This window comes from Armigeres subalbatus, chromosome 2 (genome assembly GCF_024139115.2).
Source record: "Armigeres subalbatus isolate Guangzhou_Male chromosome 2, GZ_Asu_2, whole genome shotgun sequence".
Taxonomy (NCBI): Eukaryota; Metazoa; Arthropoda; class Insecta; order Diptera; family Culicidae; genus Armigeres; species Armigeres subalbatus.
This window is the reverse complement of record NC_085140.1, coordinates 242,385,249-242,410,485: the sequence shown is the minus strand read 5'-3', so window position 1 is coordinate 242,410,485 and position 25,237 is coordinate 242,385,249. Positions and strand designations below refer to the sequence as shown.

Genomic DNA, 25,237 nt, shown 5'->3' with positions numbered 1-25,237 from the left:
TTCCCGAGGAAACTCCAAAGAATTTCTCAACAAAAATTCGAATAATTTCCTGAGGAAGTGGTGGAAAATTTCCAGTGGAAAAAATATGTAGATTTTCTCGAGAAAACTTCGAAGAATTTCCCGATGCAATTCTCAAGAAAATTCCGAAAAAAAATCTCGAGGAAATTTCGGAAAATTCTGAAAGGGATTTCTGTAAAAAAAATTCCGTGCAAAGTGTGAAGAAATTCCGAAGAATTTCGAGAGAAAACTCCAAATGAAATTCCCAAACTCCCGATGAAATTCTCAAGAAAACTCAAAAATATTCCCGGCGAAATATCAAAGAATTTCACGAGGAAATTATAAAGAACTTGTTAATGAAACTGCGACAAATTTCGATAAATTTTCTGTGAAAATATGTATCAAATAATTTTCTGAGAAAATTCTAAAGAATTATCCAATATTCAACTTAACACAGCTAAACAGTCTTCGCAAATTGAGTTTTTGGCCAACGTTTCGATACCAGAATGGTGTCTTCATCAGGGGAAAATTGATGTTTGTTTTTCTTATTAAATCCTTTTTTCAAGGAAATTTCAAACAATTTTCCGAGGAAATTGGAAGTGCTGGAAAATTTTCAGATCAAAAAAATATGCATTGCATATTTTCGGAAAAAAATTCTGAATAATTTACCAAAAAAATACTCGAGAAAACTTTCCGAGGTAATTTGAAAGAATTTGTTGGCAAATTGCGAAAAATTTTCAGACGAAATTTCGGAGAATTTCTCGAGATAATTCCAAAGAGGTTCCAGAGGAAACTTCGGAATTTTCCGAGAATCCTTCAAAGAATTTCCTGAAAAAAAAAAACAAATAAAATCTTAAAAAAATAAAGAATAATATAAAATCCGAGCAATTTTTCGAGGAAATCCGAAGAATTTTTTAGGAAATTCGGAAATATCTCCCAAGTAAATTGAAAAGATTTTCCCGAGAAAATTGCTAAATAAAATGTGAAGAAATTAAAAATAAAATCCGTGTAAATTATAGTTCCTCAAAGAAATTTTAAATAATTTTCCGAGAAAATTACGGAGGAAATGCCGAAAAAATTTCTCGAGGAAAATACAACAAAACAAAGTATTTTTAGAAGAAAATTCTCAGAGAAAACTACAATGAAATTTTTGACGAAATTCCAATTTTTTTTCGAGGAAATTCCGAAAAAAAAATCCAGAGGAAAATCCAAGGAATTTCTGGAGAAAATGTCAAAGAATTTTCCGAGAAAACGTTATAGAATTTCCCAAGTTTTTTAAAAAGAATCTTCCAATGGAATTTCAAAGCATTTTCCGAGGAAATTATGAAGAAATTTTCGATGAAATTCCAAATAACGTTTCGAAGAAATAGTAAAGAATTTTGAGAAAAATTTCCAAACAATTTCTTGAAACAATTCCGAAGAACTTTACGAGGAAGTTCCAAAGGATTTTCCGAAGGAAGAAATCCCGAAGAATTTGTGGAGGAAATTCCAAAGAATTTCTTGATTAAGTTCCATAAAATTTCCCAAATAGTGAAAACTATTTTGAGCTTTTTAGTGGAAAGTCGAGTGAAGTACAAGACACGGAAGACGACCTTACTGTTGAGGTCGAAATACGTATCTGTCAAGGTACAATTAAGTGGTGGAATTGAATCGGATTGTACGAACTCGTCTTATGACAAGTTTTCCAAATAATTCACCGAGGATGTCCCAAGAATTTCTCGATAAAATTTCGAAGAATTTTCCTAAATGCAAAATACTTCTACGTGGAAATCAATAAAAAGTTCGGCATTTCAGAATAAAATCGGTGATTTTTTCGAATTTGCGAGGATTAATAGAATTTGAAGATTGGAAATTCAAAGAAATACCTTTCATTGATATTGATATTGATATTTTTTAAATGATTTATCAATCCGGCGAAGCATAAAATTGAAATTTTTGTCGAGATTATTCCAAAAAATGTAACCCTTTAGTAAATGTGAAATAAACATTAAAAAATTGATTATGCTGAAGCTGGCAAAGCTTATAAGACTAAAAGGCATTTTCATTATTTACAAAAGGAGAGATTGCTAAATTCACTATCAGACGATAACAGTTAGATAAAATTCAAACTTCTCGCTTCCCAATATAATCACGCTTATAGCAGAGCAAAATTTAATTTTCAAATTGTTTTATTTAAATAATCTATATACATAAAAATGAATTTCTGTCTGTCTGAACCTTATAGACTTGGAAACTACTGAACCGATTGGCGTGAAATTTTTTATGCAGAGGTTTTGGAAGGGAAGATATGTTTCTGTGGTGGTTCGAAATCCCTCCCCTTCTAGACAGGGGGAGGGGGGGGCTCCCATACAAATGAAACAGAAATGCCTGCATAGCTCGAGAACTAATCAGAGAATAAATCAATTTTAGGCGAAACAAAGTTTGTCGGGTCTGCTAGTGCTAAATAAAAATGAATACTATTCATTGATCATTCTTGTAGAAGTTCACGATAGTTAACCTCTTGTAATGTTTAAGAATAGGATTAGAAACTTAGCATAAGAATAAGTCTGTGGAAGTGTTTTTAACATTCGAGACGATGAAATAAGTAAATAGATAAAGTGATGTATGTCAGAAGAATGTATAGAGATGACAAATGATTTTTTTATTTCACTTTGAAGTTAATTCCTGTGCAAGAGAGTGAAAAAAAAATCATTCTGTGAAACCTCTCACAGAGTTGAAATAAGGCCCCGTCGAAGTTTGGACGTAATGTCGTGAAGTAGAAACGACCAAGTGGATATGAAATATGTAACTTCCCATCTTTGCCAGTGCCACCAGCTAAGGCACGTTCGCAATAAGCAACGTCAACGAGGACGACGACGACCATTGTAAACATAGCAACGACGACGAATGGATGTCTCATTCCGCTAAAAGCGCCAAAAACTGCAACCTTTGCTTGTCACGTAACAGAAGGCGAACCGTATGGCTTCGCACTCAGCTCAGTAGCAGCAGCAGCGAGTGAGTAGACATCTTATTACATTCGTTCAGCGCTTGTTAGTGGTTTCGTTTATTCAGAACTCCTAGCAGAGACTAGTAAGTAGAGGAGCTGGTTGCTGGGTGTTCATCAGACGACGGACGACCCACACTGACTGGCCGGGCTGCGCCGACTAACATTCGATTGACTCCACTCGAACGCTCGGTCGAAATAGCAGTCAGTGAGCAGGCTCTTTGTGGAGTACGTAGATCGTTATTGTTGCTTGTGGGATCGGTTGGGAAGATTACGCTGATTGGTGTGAGTGACAGCAGTTAGTGTGTGCTGTGCTGATGGAACTTTTTTTTCCTTCTTGGCACTGATCTTATTCCGTTCGTTTGATGAAATATTTTCATTTCTTCTTCTTTTCCTCTCGACACTCACTCAACTATCACCGCCAGGCACCAGGCCAGCGACCAGGGGCAGCGACGAGGTGCTCATGAACTGGTTCTTGTTGTTTTTGTTGTTGATGCCGATGATGACGTTGGTTGTAGGATGTGCGCAACGTTGCCGCATTTTCCACTATTGAATCGTGGCTAATGCTGCTGCCGCTGCTGAGCTCAGCGAAACACTTTTCCGTACGCCGTTGGCCAGAGGGAGACACACTGCTTTCTCATATGGCAACGAAATTCACGGCATTCGGTCTCGGTGCGTCTCTTTCGCTCCCATGGCCAATCGGAGAAACAACGGCAACGACGTTGAATTATTTATATTTTTACAAATAAAAATACCAAGCAATAGCACCAGGCAGGCAGGCAGCAGCTCCATCAACAATAGCAACAAAGGCACCACATTCGCAGCGAGTGCAAACAGTCGTCAATTTATAGAGAAAACAAAAGAGTCATCAGACAGCAGCGTGCACAAAACCGAATAAAAAAAACTCCACACAGGAGCAAGCGAGACGGAACGACCCAATTAAATGCGGTTTCGCGGGCGCCTCTCGTTCGCTCCAACGTGGTTTCGTAAAAGTTGTAAAAATCAACGCAAAACAAGTTTTGCTTTTTCGCTGGTTTCTTGCTGGTCCACAGAATCTTACTTCCTTCTGTTTCCTTTTTTTTTATTTTGCGAAGTAACTCTCAAAACCCCAAAGTCCCGGATTGAAACGATGATGATGGTGTTACGACGATGACGGCCCAGCCGAGCTATTTAGTTCATGTACTCTGTACTCAGTTTGGTGCTGCTGTGGCCAGGAGGAGATAACAAACACACATTGCAGCACTGCGCAGCAATAATGATGATAGCAGCGGCAGCAGCAAGCAGTCAGTGTGGAGGCCCTCAGTTTCCCAGCCATCCATCCATCCATCCATGGCCCAACATGGTGGTGTGCGGAAAAGATTTTCCGTTTTTACTTTGCTCCTTTTTGCGAATAATTGGCTCATTTAAGATCCCCATCACCGTCAGACCCGGGAACCGGCAGTGTTCGGTTGAGAGGCTGCTGATGCTGGCTGGTAGCTGATAGTCTTCAACTTGAGGAATGGTGTCCGCAGTTCTCCAATCGGAATAGATGAGTGGGCTCTGCACATGGGCAACGCACGGGTGACACATTTGGCATCAGTGCTGGTCGGTTGTACCATTTGAAGACACCCTCCATCAGGATTACCAGATAAGTGTAAGAATGCTGATAGTGGACAATTTCCAGAAAATTTTTAAGGGATCAATTCCAAAAGCATTAGGGTACAGTATGTACTCTGAATTTTTTCGCAATAAAGAAATGAAACAAGCATTCTTCGGACATTAAAATACATAGGGTTACCACTCCTTGAATTCAAAGTCCTCTATTTCAATTAGTATCTTAAATGGAGTCTCCTGACTAATTTTCAGCCAAATCCATGGAGATTTAGAGGAGCATGAAACGAGATTTGTGATTGTTTTAGGCTTTTTCATTTTAATTTTTACTGGTTTTTAGGCGTTTCATCAGCTGAAAAGTCATATAATAATAGAGTGCTATAACATCCTAATAAAGTGGTAGATAATAGTCTAAAGAAGCTATTAACGACTAATGCTTCTATTATGTGGAGTAAAATTGATGCATTCAGACTATGAAAAAGTATGAAAAATCACAAAACTCATTTGATACACATCTAAATCTCCATGGTTTTGGCTGAAAATTGGTCGGGAGACTCCATTTTTGGTACTCATTAAAATAGAGGGGTGGCACTTTGAATCTGGAATACTTTTGAAAATGGTGAATAGATCTATTCAACATAGAATTAAACACTTTAAAGAACAAGAACATCCATTAGATAGCGATTGTAAGTGATGAACTTTGTAACATCTTAAAAATCACTCTAATAAAGTTTAAAAAAAAAAGATAGCGAATGTGATGAGACTTGATCTCTTGGCAGATTTCATCACCTCCCGTTTTAACGAGAACGTAGTTTTGTAGTTTTGCATTATCGTATTGTTTAGTATAGATCCTCTGGACGAATGAACAATGTAGTTACTTGGACTAACATTGACCAACCGATGCTATTTTTCACAGTACAAAGCCTTAAGAATACAAAAAGTCTGCACTGATAAAAATGTCAACTTAATTTTAAGATATTTAAATTATAAGTTGTTTTATCAATACAAATCCTATTCGATTTAGGCAACACTTTCGGAACTTTTATGTTGCCAAAATCAAATTGTTTTTGTTTTTCGTGATACTTTATTACATATACATTTATTCATTTATTGTGAGTCCAGTGTTGGTAAAAACTCAAATTCTCAAATCTCATCCACGATTCAAATCAAGCGCGATGCAAACCTCACACCACTCATGGCCCAGAGAATCTTCCATGATCCGACTCGCGATTTGCATTGCGTGATTTTTTGTATTCTTCTTCGTAAAATTCATCGGAATAACTTTCTTTGCTCAAAACAATAGACAATAAATCCATACGTAAACATAAAATACGCTTCGATTGGGTTTTGACACTTTTTGGAGCGAAACCATTTTTCAGCGAATGAGCGAAACACGATGCGAATCTGCGTGAAAAACTCATGCGCGATGCTCTCTATGCCGAATTGCAAGTGAGTCAGCTCGCGCATGAGGCTTCGGTGAGTGAGATTTGAGCATGATTCTACCAACACTGGTTGCGACCCTAAAAAGAGACCCAGACAAAATTTTTAAAACTTTTTCAAACATGTAGTTTTTAAACATTTCAAAATTTATATATCTAGGATTTTGAATCGTGAAATAAAAAATAGATAAATTAATTTTTGAGTTATAATTTTTTATGTCGCATTTTTTTTGATTTTGTGTCTTTATATCCTTTGATATTCTGAGTCCTTAAATTGTCTAAGATTTTATATTATTAGATTTTACAACCTTGAATTTCAAATTTTTAAATCTAATTTTTATTCACTGATTTTTTTAAACTTTCAAATCTTCAAATTTATTAATAATTTTTGAAACTTTCAAACTTTTTTAACTGTTTTTTTAAACTTTTATACTGTTTCACATTTTTTTTTAAATTTTCAAGGCCTTAAGTATTTAAAACTATTTTTTTTAAATAATCTAAACTATCAAATTATAGAAATTTTAAGCATATTTTTTAAGTTTAAAATTTTTTAAATTTCCAAATTTCTAAATTTCAGGATTAATTTTTTTTTTTCAAAAGGATAAGAAAAAAATTAATTTGGTCATTTTAAGGTTTTCATTTTTTTTATAGTACTTCAAGAATCTCAAAACAAAATCTTGTAATTTTTAGACTCTCAACCTTTATATTTACAAATTTTTAAATGTTAAAGACATTTATTTTTAACTAGCAGACCCGACGAACTTCGTTTCGTCTAAAATTAATTTATTCTCTGATTAGCTCTCGAGTTATGCAGAAATTTCTGTTTCATTTATATGCGAGCCCCCTTTCCAGAAGCATATCTTCCCTTTCAAAACCTCCATATGCCAGATTTGGTTCAATTTGCTTGATTATTTCTCGAGTTATGTAGAAATTAATGTTTTATTTGTATGGGAGCCCTCCTTTACAAAGCGGGGAGGGGTTTCGAAACATCTTAAGAACCTTCCACGACCCCATAAACCTCTGCATACAAATTTCTACGCCGATTGGTTCAGTAGTTTCCGAGTCTATTAGGTTCAGACACACAGAAACTCATTTTTATGTATATAGATTTTTTGAACGTTGAACTTCAAATTTAAAAATTGATCCTTGAATTTTTTGGATTTTTAATTCCTTAAATTTTTTATTTTCAAAAATTAGAAATTGTGAATTTTAATTTTTTTTGATTTTTAAATTATAAATTTCACACCTGTAAGTATTTTTTTTGTCCCAAATGTTTAGGCCTTCTGAATTTGAAAACTCCTATACTTCAAAGGTTTTTTTTCTATCCTAATTTTTTATAATCACAAACTTAATATTTTGATTTTTTTGGGTTTTAATTTTTCTAACTGTTATTTTTTGTAGACTTTCAATTTTTTCGTTTTTCCAAATTTTAAAGTTTTCAACTTTGTAATCTCTAACAGGGTGTCTACTCATCTGGTAAAACCAAATTTCCTGATTTTCCAGAAGCTGTACATTAATGTAAAGGTAAAAGGTAAAAGCAAACGTGTCATATATGAATTTTTGCAGCAAAATAATCAATTCAAATAAGTAAAAATTGTAAAAAAGCATCATAACATTTTTTCTCGTAAGTTACTTAAAAAATTTTTAACGAAAATCCTTCACAAGTTCATCAAGAAATTGCTCCAACCATCAAATAAAAAATTCCTCCAAGACTTTCTTCGAATTTTTTTCCGGGAATTCCTTTGAATCGAAAAGGATAAATTCAGTAATATCTTCAAAAAGGGAATTCTAAGAATTGCTTTGGAACTTTCCCCAGGATTTCATCCAGAAATATCTTTACAAAAACTTTAGAAAAGGGGGTCCCGTAGCGTAGTTGGCTATACACGTGCGCCTTATAAGCGAATGGTCATGGGTTTGATTCCCAGCCCCTCCACCAAAACCCCCGTCTGTCGCCAGAAGCGCAGTCCATACGGTGGCGTTTTGGGGAACGCGCCTAACCGACACGGCTGCCTGATGACGACTGACAAAAATGTTCTTCTCGGAGGCATTCCTCCAGATGGACTGGCAACGACAACGATAACGAATTATGAACATCTAAAAATAGATTCTGTGTGGACTCTGTGAGGCACAGTACCACGGTAGATCACGGCACAGGTTTCCGAGCATCTTAAACGGAGCCTTCCGAGTCTCTTGGATAGATGCTTCAGATCCTCTTGAAAGGAGCCTTCCGAACCTCTTGAAAGGGGACTTTTGAGGATCTCTTGAAAGGATCTAGAAAGGAGGCTTCCGAGATTCTTGAAAAGAGGCAACCTAACCACTTGAAAGGAGGCTTCCTAACCTTTTGATAAAAGGCTTCCGAGCCTCTTGAAAGGAGTCTACCGAGCCTCTTGGAAAAAAAGCTTAAGAGCCTTTTGAAAGGAGGATTTTGAGCCTCTTGAAAGGAGGCTTCTGAGCCTACTGAAAGGAGGCTTCTTAGCCTACTGAAAGGAGGCTTCTTAGCCTACTGAAAGGAGGCTTCTGAGCCTCTTGAAAGGAGGCTTCCGAGCCTCTTGGAAAAAAGCTCAAGAGCCTTTTGAAAGGAGGATTTTGAGCCTCTTGAAAGGAGGCTTCCGAGCCTCTTGAAAGGAGGCTTCCGAGCCTCTTGAAAGGAAGCTCCCGAGCCTTTTAGAAAGAGGCTTCCGAGCCTCTTGAAAGGAGGCTTCTGAGCCTCTTGAAGGAGGCTTGAGCCTCTCGAAAGGAGGCTTCTGAGCCTATCGAAAGGAGGCTTCCAGGCCTCTCGAAAGGAGGCTCTGAGGCCTCTCGAAAGGAGGCTTCCGAGGCCTCTCGAAAGGGAGGCTTCTGAGCCTCTTGAATGGAGGCCTGAGCCTCTTGAATGGAGGCTTCCAGGCCTCTTGAAAGGAGGCTTCCGACCCTTTTGAAAGGAGGCTTCTGAGCCTCTTGAAATGAGGCTTCTGAGCCTCTTGAAATGAGGCTGAGGCCTCTTGAAAGGAGGCTTCTGAGCCTCTTGAAAGGAGGCTTCTGAGCCTCTTGAAAGGAGGCTTCTGAGCCTCTTGAAAGGAGGCTTCAGGCCTCTTGAAAGGAGGCTTCCTGAGCCTCTTGAAAGGAGGCTTCCTGAGCCTCTTGAAAGGGAGGCTTCCAGGCCTCTTGAAAGGAGGCTTCCTGAGCTCTCTTGAAAGGAGGCTTGAGCCTCTTGAAAGGAGGCTTCTGAGCCTCTTGAAAGGAGGCTTCTGAGCCTCTTGAAAGGAGGCCTGAGCCTCTTGAAAGGAGGCTTCCTGAGCCTCTTGAAAGGAGGCTTCTGAGCCTCTTGAAAGGAGGCTTCCCGAGCCTCTTGAAAGGAGGCTTGAGCCTCTTGAAAGGAGGCTCTGAGCTCTTGAAAGGAGGCTTCCAGAGCCTCTTGAAAGGAGGCTTCCGAGCCTCTTGAAAGGAGGCTTCCTGAGCCTCTTGAAAGGAGGCTTCCGAGCCTCTTGAAAGGAGGCTTCCGAGCCTCTTGAAAGGAGGCTTCTGAGCCTCTTGAGAAAGGAGGCTCTGAGCCTCTTGAAAGGAGGCTCTGAGCCCTCTTGAAAGGAGGCTTCTGAGCCTCTTGAAAGGAGGCTTCCGAGCCTCTTGAAAGGAGGCTTCCGAGCCTCTTGAAAGGAGGCTTCTGATCCTCTTGGAAGGAGGCTTCCGAGCCTTTTAAAAGGAGGCAATCTAACCGGCCCTCCTTAGCCGTGCGGTAAGACGCGCGGCTACAAAGCAAGACCATGCTGAGGGTGGCTGGGTTCGATTCCCGGTGCCGGTCTAGGCAATTTTCGGATTGGTAATTGTCTCGACATCGTGCTAGCCTCATGATATACGAATGCAAAAATGGTAACCTGGCTTAGAAACCTCGCAGTTGATAACTGTGGAAGTGCTTAATGAACACTAAGCTGCGAGGCGGCTCTGTCCCAGTGTGGGGATGTAATGCCAATAGAAGAAGAAGAATCTAACCACTTGAAAGGAGGTTTACGAGCCTCTTGAAAGGTGGCAACGTAACCACTTGAAAGGAGGCTTCTGAAGTATCCAAGATGCTTCCAAGCATCTTGAAAGGAGGCCTTCGGCCTGCTTGTAAGAAGGCTTCCGAGAAGCGTAGAAGGATGCTTCTAATCCTCTTGCAACGAAGCAACCGATCTTTAGTGAAAAAAGATACCGTTTTTGGAGTACAGAAAAACGTTGCTGTGCTGCTTGAAAAGCATACCAGTCAATCTAGGCTGGATTTACCAGAGAGAGGCGTCAGCATCAAAAGACTGCTTTATTGGAGAATCTAGCATTCAGCATTTGGATGTACTCAAAATTACAGTGAAACAGTTATACGTAGTCAAAGCTTACATATTGTATTTCAGTCCCTGAAAATTTCATGACAATCGGTTGATAGACTAATTTTTGACGAGTAGTTCAAAGTGATGCAATTTGAAATGTTTTTAAAATTAGAACTTGAGCTTTTATCTTTTTTATTTTAGGATGTATAGTGCCGTATAAGCCATATCTTTGAAAAATCATGAAAATCATTGTAGAAACAAAATCTGTTGATAAAATGCAAGGAAATTTTCTCCAAGATCGGGAAAAATATAAACTGGTAACTATTTTCTTCACTGTGAGAAAAATTTATGAAAGAAAGAAAAAACTAAGCTCGAATTTGGGGAAAATAAAAAAATGTTCGGGATGAATTGTTGGATACTGCCCTTGTGACTTGTGAAAGATCTTAGTTTGAATTGAACTGGATTCAATTCAAACATTTTAAATTTTATTAGTTAAGTTTATCTTGAACAAGATTTTGCTGGAATTGCGATTAAGTTTTTTTTTTTCAAAATATTTATAAACGTAATTTTGTTAGAATCTTGGGATCGAGGGTTTCCCAGGTGGAAAACATTTGCGAAGTAATAAAACTGCATCTCAACTTAACCAATTGATGACTAATGGACGAAGCGTTATTGAGAATTAGGTTTAAGAGCTCTTCGAGTCGACAGCGAATGCGATATAAAGGCTCTTTGTAACTAACTGAAGAATAATCCGCTTGCCTTATAAGACTTGAAAAAAGCAAAAAAAAATCCATACTTCATACATACACCCTTGTATTGTTTTCCGAGAAACGTTACCACATATTCCGTCTGTGGAACACACGCAGAACGACCACATATTTCACTCCCCTGCCAGCGGAACACCAATTACCAGCACACACTTGCTCCACCGAACCTATGTATAATGCTTCGAGAACAGGCTCAGCGGGATAGCATAGTAATTACGTCTCCAAAGAAAGCTCCAGCGACTGGCGAGATTTTGCCGACCAGATAAAACCGCTCTTGTAGAACAAGTCGTCAATAATGACCGCAACAAACAGCAAAAGAGCGAAGAAAAAAACTAAACTCCACTCTATCTATTAGCACTAGCGTCTGGTTTTGTTGGAGCAGAAACTTTTGCGGCGACGACGCAACAACAACGGAAGAATGCACAGGGATTTATTGCTGCGGGACGTAGAGGATACAGAAAAAAAACATTGAATCCGATCAATAAAAATCAGAATGTGTTCACCTATGGCAAGCTGAATCCTTCTTGTGGTCAAGAACATTACATTCAATTTAAGAAACAATTAATGCAATTATTTATATGTGATTCGAATTTACGAACGACAAAAATAAAATGAAGTTTAAATATGACTGAAAAAAGAATTATTTATAAATTGCATCACATACATACAGACATTTACTTAACAAGTTCAGCAAAGTCGAATTACTATAGATGCCACTGTTGAAAAGTCTATGCACTTATTTGTTAATCAATTTTTGAACTTTTAAAAAGAATTTCACAACCAGCTCTCAATGTGACGTTTTATTGGTGTGATACAACACATAATTTGTTGTATAAACTTTATAATTTGTTACTAATGAACGTCATTTTCAATTTCAGTTTTAAGCATTCAACTTTTCTGAGTACACAGGTTGGAGGATTTTTCCAATCTGCAGCAAGAAAACATGAGTGTGTATATTTGATTCACGATTGTTAAACCCTTCCTAGGATGCAAATAATATCACCAGAAAAAAAAGCCTGGACCAGATCTCCCGTGCCGGTACAACGCAACCTAGTTGTTACTACAGCATGTAATTTCAGCAAGTTCAGGTTGCGGTGTGTAAACCTGATGCTACTAGAGCTCTACTGCTGCTGCTATTGGTGCTGGTGCAGGCGATTCAACTTGCAAACAGGTTCGGTTCGCGGCTGCTGAGGCCAACAATGTGAAACAAAGAGGTTTTTTCCCTCTTCGTTCCAGCTCCGACTCAATAACTTCCACAACCTGTACAACAGCCGACGTCCGACGTAGTGGGGAAACGATAGTGATTATTCCTTTCTAATTACATATCAGATTTCAGAGCGTCTAGAGCTGGTCGTAGAAATGTACGAACGAACGTTCGTTGTTAAACGTGTATTGCTGCTGCTGCCCGTTGCTTCCGAGGAACACTTAAATGGCCAGTCGAGATTTTTTTTTCGAGTAGCTGTGATAAACGAGAAGAAGATTACAATCGAAGAAGGATCGTTGTTGGTGATCATCATCGGGGAGAGGGGCGTTGGGAGTTCGGGTCTGTGTCCACTTTAAAACCTGTTTCGGAAGGGAGGGAACCATCCTGGGTGCGGTAACCAATTGAGTTTGATTACCGACCGCAGCATTAGTAGCTCAGCAACAGCAGATATGATAGGCGAGGAGTATGGCAACAGAATAGTGCAAACAACAAAAGTCAAGATCATGATCGAAGAAGCTCTGGCCATAATAGAGAAGATGGTATCGAAATGAGTGGAAGAGTGTATAGAAACTGGAAAAACCTGATGCTGGGTTCTACGCGCCGGGAGTCCACGAGTGGGGAGTGTTTTGCCTCACCAGGTTCGTTCTAGGTGTGTATAGTCGTTCAGCTATCTAGCCGGAGCGATCTCCACACACGCTAGAGCTGAAGGAGTTTGCAGCCGAGAACGGGGGGCGTCTTGGTCGGGCCATCATCTTCGCGGAACGCGTTAGATTATCTCGATGATTGCCTTATACGACGATTGCTCGTGTGGTTCGCCATGACAAAGTATCATGAATAATGTAAATTTGGAATGGAAAAAGTGGTGGGGAATTTATTTAAAAATTGCTTTGTTGGATTGACGTGTATTCCTTGTTAAGATCTAGTTGAATCCAGAAACGACTTCCAGTAATTTATACGAAAACAGCATCGGAAGCCATACAATACATTTGTAGAACAAAAAGCTAGTACTCGCAATTTACGTTTAAGATTTCATAAGCTATATGGTCGGGGTTCAGCAAAATCGCACCAAGCAATAATAAAAATAATCTTTTGGGCAACAAAGTTATCGCACCAGATGTTTCTCAATCTAGTATCTAAAGATGCCTCATATCAAATAGGTAGATATGAATATATGTTCGTTTTCCATTTACGAACAATATATCACAGACTAGTCGAGAAGACGCTTGGTGGGGTTTTGCAGAACCTCGAACATATTAGAATAGAATCAAGTTTCGGTGATATTTGCAGTGAATAAAAACTAACGAGAAATGGCTAGTATCCTTTGATCTTTTGAATTTAGGAAACCATTTTTACCATCTTCTGGCGAAATTGAGCTCCGTTTTACACCGCCAACGTCGAGTATCTGACCGCTTCCTTTCCTCGCTAGATGCATTGAAGAATTAAAATTGGATCGGTCGGTTACATATTTATTCTAACAAATGATTGTTTGTTGTTGAAGAAAGAAAGAATTGTTGTTGAAAGGATTGTTTATCTGGTTCTTATTTCGATTAACTGATTATTAAAAGAGATAAGTTTGTGCTGCTGTGTTTATTGGTAAAATAAAGCAAACTTGGCATTAAATGTTTAAAAACTCTGAAAAATCCACATAGCGGTGATGATGTCTCGTGTATTATATCATGTGATGATAAAAACGCATAAGAGAGGTCACTTTAGGCAGGAAGATTTCACATTTATTTGCGTTCATTTGAATGTACTGCAATAGTTTTTGAAAAAAAAATCGATTTTGATTTTTTCCAAGGTCCCTGGGAAAAAGGGAGAAAAAAATGTTTTTCTTAATAATCGGGTAATTTTTCAATAGCGAAAACTAGACGGCACACGAGTTGAATGCAACCTGTTACGAGCAAATTAGATAATGCCAAGTATCAAAAAGTGTGTTTCATATTTTCTGTAAATACACACATACAGACTTCACCTCAATTCGTTGAGCTGAGTCGATTGGTATATAACACTATGGCTTTCCGAGCCTGCTATTGTTCTTAAATTGTTTCTACAAAATTTTAAAAAAATACCTATTTGTATCAATCTTAGTAAGTGTGTCAACAATTTTAGATAGGGTTTTCATTTTGGATTTGGATCTTAAAGTCAATGGTTTTAAAGAACAAGTGAGTTTAAGTCTTTATTAAAGTTCATATGACTTGCGCATAATACGGTGTGAATTAAATCGAATTTAATAACTGATATGCAACATTGAAGTTTTCTTTTATTTAGAGATGAAATGAATTGTTTACCGTGAGATGGGGAATGGAACAGTTCCCTTGCATTTCTGCAAGAATAAAATTCCCTGATTTTTCCGTAGATTTTCCGTTTTTCACGTAAATTATTTTATAGAAATTCTTTTAGGAGTTCTTTCACAAGTTCATTCAGAAATTGCTTTGTCATTCAGAAATTGTCAAATTGTCATTCAGTTGAAAATCCCTTCAGGTATTCGAAAATATTCGAAACTTCTTCCAGGGATTCCTTCGAATCGATGGTGTATTCAGAAATTTCTTTAAAAGGAGAATTCTGAGAATTACTTCGGAATTTCCTTCAAGAATTACTTTGGAACTTCCTCTAGGATTTCATTCGGAAATATCTTTACGAAAACTTAAGAAAACATTTCACACGGAATTCCTTAGAAAATTCCTTTACGAATTTCTTTGGAAATTCCTCTAGAGACTCATTCAAAAAAATCTTGAAAAAATTCCTCGGAAATACCTACGCTAAATAGGGAGCGGGACCATTTGGGCAGCACCCCCTATTCCCGTCCGCAACGTTAATAACTCGACCGCGTTCCAACCAAATGGCTTGATTTTTTATACATAACTAGATGTCGACAGAAACTAATCATGTACTAAAAAACAATTAACTCGGTTGTAATGCGTTCGAGTAATGAACGTTGTGGACGGGAATAGGGGGTTCTGCCCAAATGGCCCCATTTGAAAAAAAAAATTACTGGAATTCCTTTAGAAATTTCGTCGGGGATTCTTTACGAATTCCTTTGGATTTTAATTCAGTAGTTTCTTAAAAGAAACTTTAGCAAACTTCTTAAGGCATTGTTCCGAAAATATGTGTGTTTGGGAATTTCTTCGGGTATTCCTTCAGAACTTCTTACGAAAATTCCTGCAGGAAATCATTTGGGAATTCCTCTGTAAAATCCATTAGAAATCGTTTTAGCAATTTCCTCGGAAATATTTCAAAAAATTCCTTTGGAAACTCCTTCAGGAGTTCCTTTGAAAATTTCTTTAGAAATTCGTTCGGAAACACAGTTGATGCAAAAGTTTGAGATTGCTAAAGTCGTTCCCGTTCGCGTGGACAACAATCAGTTTGTGTAGACCAGCGATTCTCAACCTTTTTCTTGGGAGGTACCCCTTCGAACTTTTGCGTTCATTGAGGAACCTTCTTTTTTAACGCCCTAATAAAAATAAGTGTAACTAATATTTACGATCCTGAAAGCTAACGGGATATGTGGCTCTCCATTATTCACATAGTTCTACCCAACAATTGTTTACAATTTGTGGTTTTTCGTGAAACTTTCCAATTCAAATTATGTTGAGCTTCCTACAGGACTTTGAAGATCCGAGCCTCTTGAAAGGAGGCTTCCGAGCCTCTTGAAAGGAGGCTTCCGAGCCTCTTGAAAGGAGGCTTCCGAGCCTCTTGAAAGGAGGCTTCCGAGCCTCTTGAAAGGCGGCTTCCGAGCCTCTTGAAAGGAGGCTTCCGAGCCTCTTGAAAGGAGGCTTCCGAGCCTCTTGAAAGGAGGCTTCCGAGCCTCTTGAAAGGAGGCTTCCGAGCCTCTTGAAAGGAGGCTTCCGAGCCTCTTGAAAGGAGGCTTCCGAGCCTCTTGAAAGGAGGATCCTGAGCCTCTTGAAAGGAGGCGTCGCACGCTCTTGAAAGGAGGCTTCCGAGCCTCTTGAAAGGAGGCTTCCGAGCCTCTTGAAAGGAGGCTTCCGAGCCTCTTGAAAGGAGGCTTCCGAGCCTCTTGAAAGGAGGCTTCTGAGCCTCTTGAAAGGAGGCTCTGAGCCTCTTGAAAGGAGGCTTCTGAGCCTCTTGAAAGGAGGCTTCTGAGGCCTCTTGAAAGGAGGCTCTGAGCCTCTTGAAAGGAGGCTTCTGAGCCTCTTGAAAGGAGGCTTCCGAGCCTCTTGAAAGGAGGCCTGAGCCTTTGAAAGGAGGCTTCTGAGCCTTTGAAAGGAGGCTTCCAAGCCTCTTGAAAGGAGGCTTCAAGCCTCTTGAAAGGAGGCTTCTGAGCCTCTTGAAAGGAGGCTTCTGAGCCTCTTGAAAGGAGGCTTCCTGAGCCTCTTGAAAGGAGGCTCTGAGCCTCTTGAAAGGAGGCCTGAGCCTCTTGAAAGGAGGCTTCCTGAGCCTCTTGAAAGGAGGCTTCCTGAGCCTCTTGAAAGGAGACTTGAGCCTCTTGAAAGGAGGCTTCCGAGCCTCTTGAAAGGAGGCTTCCGAGCCTCTTGAAAAAGGAGGCTCCCGAGCCTCTTGAAAAAGGAGGCTTCTGAGCCTCTTGAAAGGAGGCTTCTGAGCCTCTTGAAAAAGGAGGCTTCTGAGCCTCTTGAAAGGAGGCTTTCGTAGCCTCTTGAAAGGAGGCTTTCGTAGCCTCTTGAAAGGAGGCTTTCGTAGCCTCTTGAAAGGAGGTTTTCGTAGCCTCTTGAAAGGAGGCTTTTGTAGCCTCTTGAAAGGAGGCTTTCGTAGCCTCTTGAAAGGAGGCTTCCGAATCTCTTGTAAGGACGCTTCCGAATCTCTTGAATGGAGGCTTCTGAGCCTCTTGAAATGAGGCTTCCTGAGCCTCTTGAAATGAGGCTTCCAACTTTTTGAATGGAGGCTTCTGAGCCACTTGAAAGAGGCTTCTGAGCCCCTTGAAAGGAGGCTTCCGAGCCTTTTGAAAGGAGGCTTACGAGCCATTTGAAATGAGGCTTACGAACCTTTTGAAAGCAGGCTTCTGAGCCTCTTGAAAGGAGGCTTCTGAGCCTCTTGAAAGGAGGCTTCTGAGCCTCTTGAAAGGAGGCTTCTGAGCCTCTTGAAAGGAGGCTTCTGAGCCTCTTGAAAGGAGGCCTGAGCCTCTTGAAAGGAGGCTTCTGAGCCTCTTGAAAGGAGGCTTCTGAGCCTCTTGAAAGGAGGCTCTGAGCCTCTTGAAAGGAGGCTTCCTGAGCCTCTTGAAAGGAGGCCTGAGCCTCTTGAAAGGCGGCCTGAGCCTCTTGAAAGGAGGCTTCCGAGCCTCTTGAAAGGAGGCCTGAGCCTCTTGAAAGGAGGCTTCTGAGCCTCTTGAAAGGAGGCTTCCAGCCTCTTGAAAGGAGGCTTCCGAGCCTCTTGAAAGGAGGCTTCTGAGCCTCTTGAAAGGAGGCTTTGAGGCCTCTTGAAAGGAGGCTTCTGAGCCTCTTGAAAGGAGGCTTCTGAGCCTCTTGAAAGGAGGCTTCTGAGCCTCTTGAAAGGAGGCTTCTGAGCCTCTTGAAAGGAGGCTTCTGAGCCTCTTGAAATGAGGCTTCTGAGGCCTCTTGAAAGGAGGCTTCCGAGCCTCTTGAAAGGAGGCTTCTGAGCCTCTTGAAAGGAGGCTTCCTGAGCCTCTTGAAAGGAGGCTTCCGAGCCTCTTGAAAGGAGGCTTCCTGGAGCCTCTTGAAAGGAGGCTTCTGAGCCTCTTGAAAGGAGGCCTGAGCCTCTTGAAAGGAGGCCTGAGCCTCTTGAAAGGAGGCTTCTGAGCCTCTTGAAAGGAGGCTTCTGAGCCTCTTGAAAGGAGGCTTCCTGAGCCTCTTGAAAGGAGGCTTCCTGAGCCTCTTGAAAGGAGGCTCTGAGTCTCTTGAAAGGAGGCTTCCTGAGCCTCTTGAAAGAAGGCTTCCAAGCCCCTTGAAAGAAGGCTTTAAAGCCTCTTGATAGAAGGTTTCATAGCCTCTTGAAAGGAAGTTTATAAGCCCCTTGAAGGAGGCTTCCGAGCCTCTCAAATGAAGATTTCCGAGCCTCTTGAAAGGAGGCTTCCGAGCCTCTTAAAAGGAGGCTTCCGAGCCTCTTGAAAGGAGGCTTCCGAGCCGCTTGAAAGGAGGCTTTCGAGCCTCTTGAAAGGAGGTTTCCGAGCCTCTTAAATGGAGGCTTCCAAGCCACTTGAAAGGAAGCTTCCGAGCCTCTTGAAAGGAGGCTTCTGAGCCTTTTGAAAGAAGGCTTCCGAGCCTCTTGAAAGGAGGCTTCCGAGCCTTTTGAAAGGAGTTTACCGAGGCTCTTAAAAGGAGGCTGAAAGGAGGCTTTGGGGCCGCTTTGAGAGGGGCTATAAAGCTTTTTGCCACGGAGCTTCTTAGCTTTTAGGAAAAAAGTCCTTTAAGCCTCTCAAATGGGGATGTATTATAGTTCAGAAGCATATTCTTAATATATCAATATTTTTCTATCATATTCTTATTTTTTGTTCCGATCAGATTTTTAAAATTTGGTCCTTCTTGTTCCGCCATTGCCATTTTTTAGCAACAAGTTTTCCGAAAATCTGAGACCTTTGAACCAAATCCACATCTTAATAAAAAAAACCCTAGTACAGTTACTTTTAAGGAAAAACAAACATCAAGGTACACGCGACTTAAGAAAAAAAAACCCAGATTAATCCACCTAGCGGCGATGATGCCTTTCTCGTGCATCGTAAAATGTACTGGAAAAATCACATAGGAAAGGTAAAAAAAGCACTTTATGGGGATAGATCGCATATTTTCTATCATTTTGCATGTTTTTGCATTAATTACTATGCATTCCCACCATTCTTGAAAAAAAAAAAAAATTTTTTCGGTTTTGAATTTTTTTTTCCAAGGGGGGACCCTTGGGAAAAAACAATGATTTTTCAATAATTCCGAAATGCAATGTCCGATCGGGCCAATTTTCAATAGCAAACAATGGGACCGCATTCCCCGTCGAATGCAACTTGTTGCGAGTAAATCGGGTAATGATAAGTTCCAAAAAGTGTGTCTACAAAATTTGTACACATACACACATACACACACACATACATACATACACACAGACAGACATCACCTCAATTCGTCGAGCTGAGTCGATTGGTATATAACACTATGGGTCTCCGAGCCTTCTATCAAAAGTTTGGTTTTGGAGTGAAATTATAGCCTTTACGTATACTTAGTATACGAGAAAGGCAAAAACTAATAGAAACCTTTGTTGTACAGATCTCATGTTATCAAACTTTGAGAAAGTTTTTGAGACTTTTTCAGATGATGGAAAAAGTTCGCACCAAATAAAAAAAACGGTTTTCATTAGCAAGAAATTTGGTCCTACCCCAAATTTGATAATCTCATTTGAAAATTTTCCCCCAAAATCAACGTAACGTCGGATATTAGTGAAAATGCTAAAACTTTGTTTGATTAGACCTCCCCACACCCGATTAACCCCCTCATTTGATAATGATAAAGCCTTTTCCAACGTCTAAATTTCAAGATCCTTGATTACAAAAAACCCAAATTATTCCACATAGTGACAAACCATACACTTATTACGTGGGCACTTATGGGGGAAGGGGGTCTGCAATTTTCTTACTCTCCTCAACAACAACAACAATCTCACAAAGGAGGGAGGAGTGAGTTGGGTTCGAGAACCAAGGAAAAATGCTTACGTAATCAGTGTACGACCCCCTAGCGGTATTCGTACCTTCCGCAATCATTATTTTCTGGAGAAATTATTTAATATTTTCAGGAAATGTAATTTTCGCCATTTTTTTTAGGTAATGTTATTTTCTGGCAAATGTTATTCTTGGCAAATGTGAGAAACGTTATTTTCGAATAAACGAAATGTTTGCCCGAAATAAAACAAATGTCATTTTTCAGGGTATTGTTATTTTCGGAAAAATATTATTTTTGGAGGAATTTTATTTTTGGCAAATTCGGATATTTTTGAGGAGATTTTGACGTAGGACTATGTCTTTATTTTCGATACGGTAATGGGGATACAATGCAGAATTTGGTAAGAATGAGACCCTCGCGAAAAAATTATAGGTTTTGGAGACTAATAAGTCGTTCATTTCTTAACGGATCCTCATGATTTCCTTCCCTAACGGGTTCTACTTATTTACATTATCTTATTTACTTATTAACGTAATATTATCCACATATCAGCTTTAACCATAATATATGAAGTGGACACAAATCAAATCAGGGTTCAGAATAGATAAAAAGGTGGACCGTACAATTTTATAAAAAACTTTAGTGAAACTTAATAATTGTTTCGTTATTGGTATGGTAAATCAAAAAATCAACTAATAAAATCTAAGGAATCCAAAAAAATAACCAAAGAAAGTTTTCCACGTCCAACCAGAGGAAAATGTATATAGAAAATCCAATAACTAAGCCCGAAATCAGAAAAAGAATATACATTTTAGGGGAATAAGCACCATAAGTATTATTAATCAGAAGCTGAACATTTGTCATAAATTTGCACGTTAGGATTTCTTATATTTTCGTTCAACAACCTCTTTTCTAGGAAGCCCTCAAGGACAGGTAAGTTTCCAAATTCCTCACCAGTTCCGAGAAACCTTCAGCCGATGGTCAAATTTCATCGCCCGTCACAGCAGCTACAAGCGCCACGTTTTAAAAGTTGACATTGGACATCTGCTGTCGGTCGATGGACAAACCATCGAACCGTACTGCGAAAGAGCTATACATTTTAAAGAGCTCTTCCCCATACAGCGCACGTTGTCGGTGAGCGTTTAGCAGCACCACCATGTGACACACATCATCCTCTAGGATAGGTGAAAATCCGAAAGCGGGCGCATGGTCTGTCGACATTGGCCAAAAATACACAACAAACAGTCAGCCGTAAAAATAGGGATGAAAACATACGTTTCCCGCCATCCGATCCGTGCCGTTGTTTACAACAGCGCATTAAATTTGGTTAACGTTCCTAAATTTCCCAACCTTCCTCGAAGGTTTTTTTTGGGTTTCATTATTTCATCGGGAGATAACTGTTGCAGTTGTAAAATGTGGCGTGTTTGTTCGAAGGTAGGCGCAGGCGGCCCATATGTTTACCATTCTGGGAACGTTATCAGTACCTATTACTGCCAATGGACAACATACTCCTTTCCTAACGGAACTACGCACATGTTGCTGTGGAACGCCCGTCAACAGCCATCGGTAACTTGCGGATGGGTCTAGTGATTACACATTATAGATTAGACTGTCCCTACTTTGTAGGACATGAGCAAAATGTGTTCGGGAATTTCAAGCTTGTTTTATTTTCCAGCATATTTGATTCAATGAATTCGGAGAAACAATCTGAACTTTATAGAACAACTAAGAACAGTGATTCTTCGGAGATCCTTAATGGACATATCTTCGGGATTCAGAGAAGATAGTTCAAAACAGAAATATATAATTCGCACTGTTTCCGAGCTGATAGAGTTACGATTTATTATTTGTATAACATGTGGCTAACCAGCACAAATTATGTAATTGGGAAAGTCGAAAAAATAAGCAAATTTGGAAATTCCCTAAACTTAACTGCAGCCTGTAATGCTAAACAAACAGCGCATCCCATAGATTTTGATTAAACTGTTGAATTTCCTTTATAAACTTGAACGCGTTCGAAAAAAAATTAAAAAATATTTCGAGATAAATTGTTCACTAAATATCCTTATCTATAAAAGATATAATTTTTAAAGAATTATTTACATTCCTATTTCTGGGACAGTCTGCCTTGCAAACAGATAGATACCTCATGTAGATTACGGAAAACGCGGCTCTCCGATTCACGCTGACAACATTTTTGCTGACTCGACTCGAAGAGGTTTTTTTTGGAGCAACGACGACGACATCCGATTGCGGCGCATTGCAATGTTGGTTCAATGTGTTGTTGTTAACTGGGTTTCTGCGTTGCTGCTCGCAGCCAGGAAAAAAACAGCACTTTTCAGAGTTTTGCTCCGTTTTTGCGTTGGCGGAAACGGGACGGGACGTTTCGAGCGTTGGTGCGAGCGAGATGCCACCCGAGACTGGCTGGTCCGTCGTATATGAGCAAAGTCGGTTTTCTTCCGTCCTCTCCTCCTCCTGCCCTGCCGCACACATCATCAACAAGAGGGGCGCACGTAGCAGCACACCATCGTATGCGAATCAGTGAGCCGAGGGCCGTTGTTGTGTTGTGTAGCGGTGTGCGATGGGAAACACGGCAACGTCGCACTCGTCGGCGCTCGATACATTGCTCTGCTGGCTGAGCTGAGCAGAGGTAGGTACTGATCTGATACTGAACCGACTGACTGAACGCGAAGGAAACTGCCGTTTTGTTTGTTTGGTGGGCTGTGTGGTTGATCGCTCGAAGAGTTCCGCGAAGACAGCCGTGATTACTGCCAGTTGGATGTCGCTTTTGGCTACAAAGTTTGAGAACCTATCATACTTTTTTGTCGAAAAGTTTTTAATTGGGTATTACTTTACCACAAATAGCTTATTTGGTCGAAACAGTTTGTTAGGCTTAGAACAATACGAGAGAACAGCATCCAAATTCTTGTTGTTGGTTTGTTTAGAATGGGTAAACTTTATTTTTACGACTTTTTATCTACAAGGTATTAAAATTACTATATTTCAGTGGCGACTCCTTAACCCTCAATTCAAATTTACGAAATTTATGCTTATTTGCATGGAATAAGTAGATTTTGATTAGCTTAATCGACTCTGATCATTTTATTTGAACAGATATGAAGAGAGGTCACGCGATGCCACTTTTATATTTGTATTAACTATCATAATATCTGTCAAACTATTTCTAGATTGAATAAAAAACAATCTTTCGAAGGCTAAGCCATATTTTCATCTACTTTTATATTGAATCCGGGCCATTTGATTGTAGCTCAGTGGCACAGTGGCATAGGCTCAAAAAGAAAATGAATGTATTTTACAGAAATTTGAAAATAAAATAGATTGAAGCAAAGAAATCTACTTGCTGTACTAAGTACCGCTTTGTAATATATTGCTGGAAGCAACATTACAATGATATTGTACACGTATTTTTTTGTCTGTTTCTGGTCTCATCATCAAGTTGGAACGTATCTGTCCAACGCAACGTTTAATTTGAATACGCTAAACAAAATTGGAATATGTCTCAAAATTTAAAATAAAGTTGAGAAAACATTGCAATCAAATAACATATTGGACTATAGTAACGCAAATTCGTTTTTAATATACGAAGCATTGATACGTTCACGAAATTTATGTAATTTACATATTTATTTAAAGTTTCCACTCACCGTTTTCTATATTTGTAATTATAACTTCCTACGTGGGAAGTTAATTCTGCTGCCGATTTCGCATCTGCAGTTTTGCATCATCATCAGCGCCTCAGGGACCAGCAAAAGGCACTGCTGGTGAAAACCCAGATAATTGAAGGCAGTGCCCAACAGTTCAACTCTGACTTCGGGGTGTTGCACCTCTTTTGTTAGCAATATCTGCTCTGCTGCCTTTTGTTCCATTTCAATAATAAGGAAGAGCATACTTCCTTGGCGATTTCCCTCTGCCTTTGAAGGCGCGCCAGCCTCAAACCGACTTCTGTATAGGAATTCAATTTCCTCCGGTTGATTGACAAACATGACTTGCAGTAAGAAAACATGCTGCTGCTGCCCTCCGGTTGTTGGTCGGTTGGCTCCGTTTTCGATTTCGTATTTTTTGTTTGCAATCAGTCATTGCCGAGCAACAACAATGTTGCGTCCTCCTGCCTCAGCTGCCACAATTATTTCGTGGTATGATAGCAAAGTAGCCAGCAGCGGTAGCGGAGAAGTGGTACCCATGGCCTGTCGAGTTGTTTTGCTTGTTCATCACTTGTTTAATGTTGTTGTTTTTTGCGCTATTCCAAGAATCGCGTGCAGAGCAATTCCCCTCGGACGCGATTACTCGGAATGTGTGACACACGCGAAACCGATGTGCGATGGTTCACCGCCAGGGACCACTTAGAAGATAGATAGATAAAACAGAGTGTACCAACGGTTGCTTCTGCAATCCTAGTTTGTTTGCGGAACTAATTATAGCGGCGATGGTTTGTGACAATCACGCACTCTCTACCACAGCAGATCTCTCGGGCTCGGAACGGACGGATGTTGATTGGTCATCCTTGGGTCGTTTGACGACGATGATGGCTAAGGCAACCAAAGCAATAAAGAGATGCTGAATCGGTTTCAGACGACTTTGATTTTCTACTTCAGTGAATCATGTCTAATTTGTCGATTTGAATCTTCGATAAAAGTATCTTTAATGTGATGGTAAGGTAATAAACTTATTAAAAATGTCGTATGTAGATTGAAAAACTATGGAATAAATACTGGTTTCAGTGGGTAAATTCCCTCAAGATCACATGCTTATTTATGGAAGTCCATCCTTAGGGGTGATTTCATCACCTACGCTTGCTTAAAAAGCGGTGCTTACTTACATGAATCTTACTGGATCTCATAACGGAACTGGGTTGCATAGTAATGCATAGATGATCTCACTCAACTATTTCTCGAGGACCATTACTTGGAAAACATCCAGCCAGATAAATTGAGCTTAAATATTCTTGCGTAAATTATTTTTGCATTTAAATGGTCGGTGTTAAATCATAGAAGACCAAGTTCGTTTTGTCAGGAATTCAAAGGTTCAAAAAAGATTCAAATGCTTCAGAATTTCCTTGCGAATTATTTTGAAATTTACTCGGGAAATGCTTCAGAATCGCCACGAGTAATTCTTCAGAAAATTCGTCAATTTTACCGAAACTTTTTTGAAATTGCTCCCCGGGAAGCTCCTCCAGGAATTTCTCCGGAAGTTCCTCCGGGAATTTCTCCGGAAGTTCCTCAGGGAATTTCTCCGGAAGTTCCTCCGAGAATTCCTACGGAAATTCCTCCGAGATTTCCTATGGAAGTTCCTCCGAGAATTCCTACGGAAGTTCCTCCGGAATTTCCCGCGGAATTCCTCCTGAAGTTCCTACGGGAATTCCCCCGGAAGTACCTCCTGGAATTCCTCCAAAAG

The 25,237-nt window shown here is 39.8% G+C and overlaps 1 protein-coding gene across 7 annotated transcripts in view; it reads right to left on the bottom strand.

Annotated features, from left to right (window-relative positions):
• The window catches only part of LOC134212005 (protein split ends), a 417,127-nt gene that overhangs the window by 274,558 nt on the left and 117,332 nt on the right, over window positions 1–25,237 (bottom strand). The gene's annotated exons all lie outside the window — the stretch shown is intronic.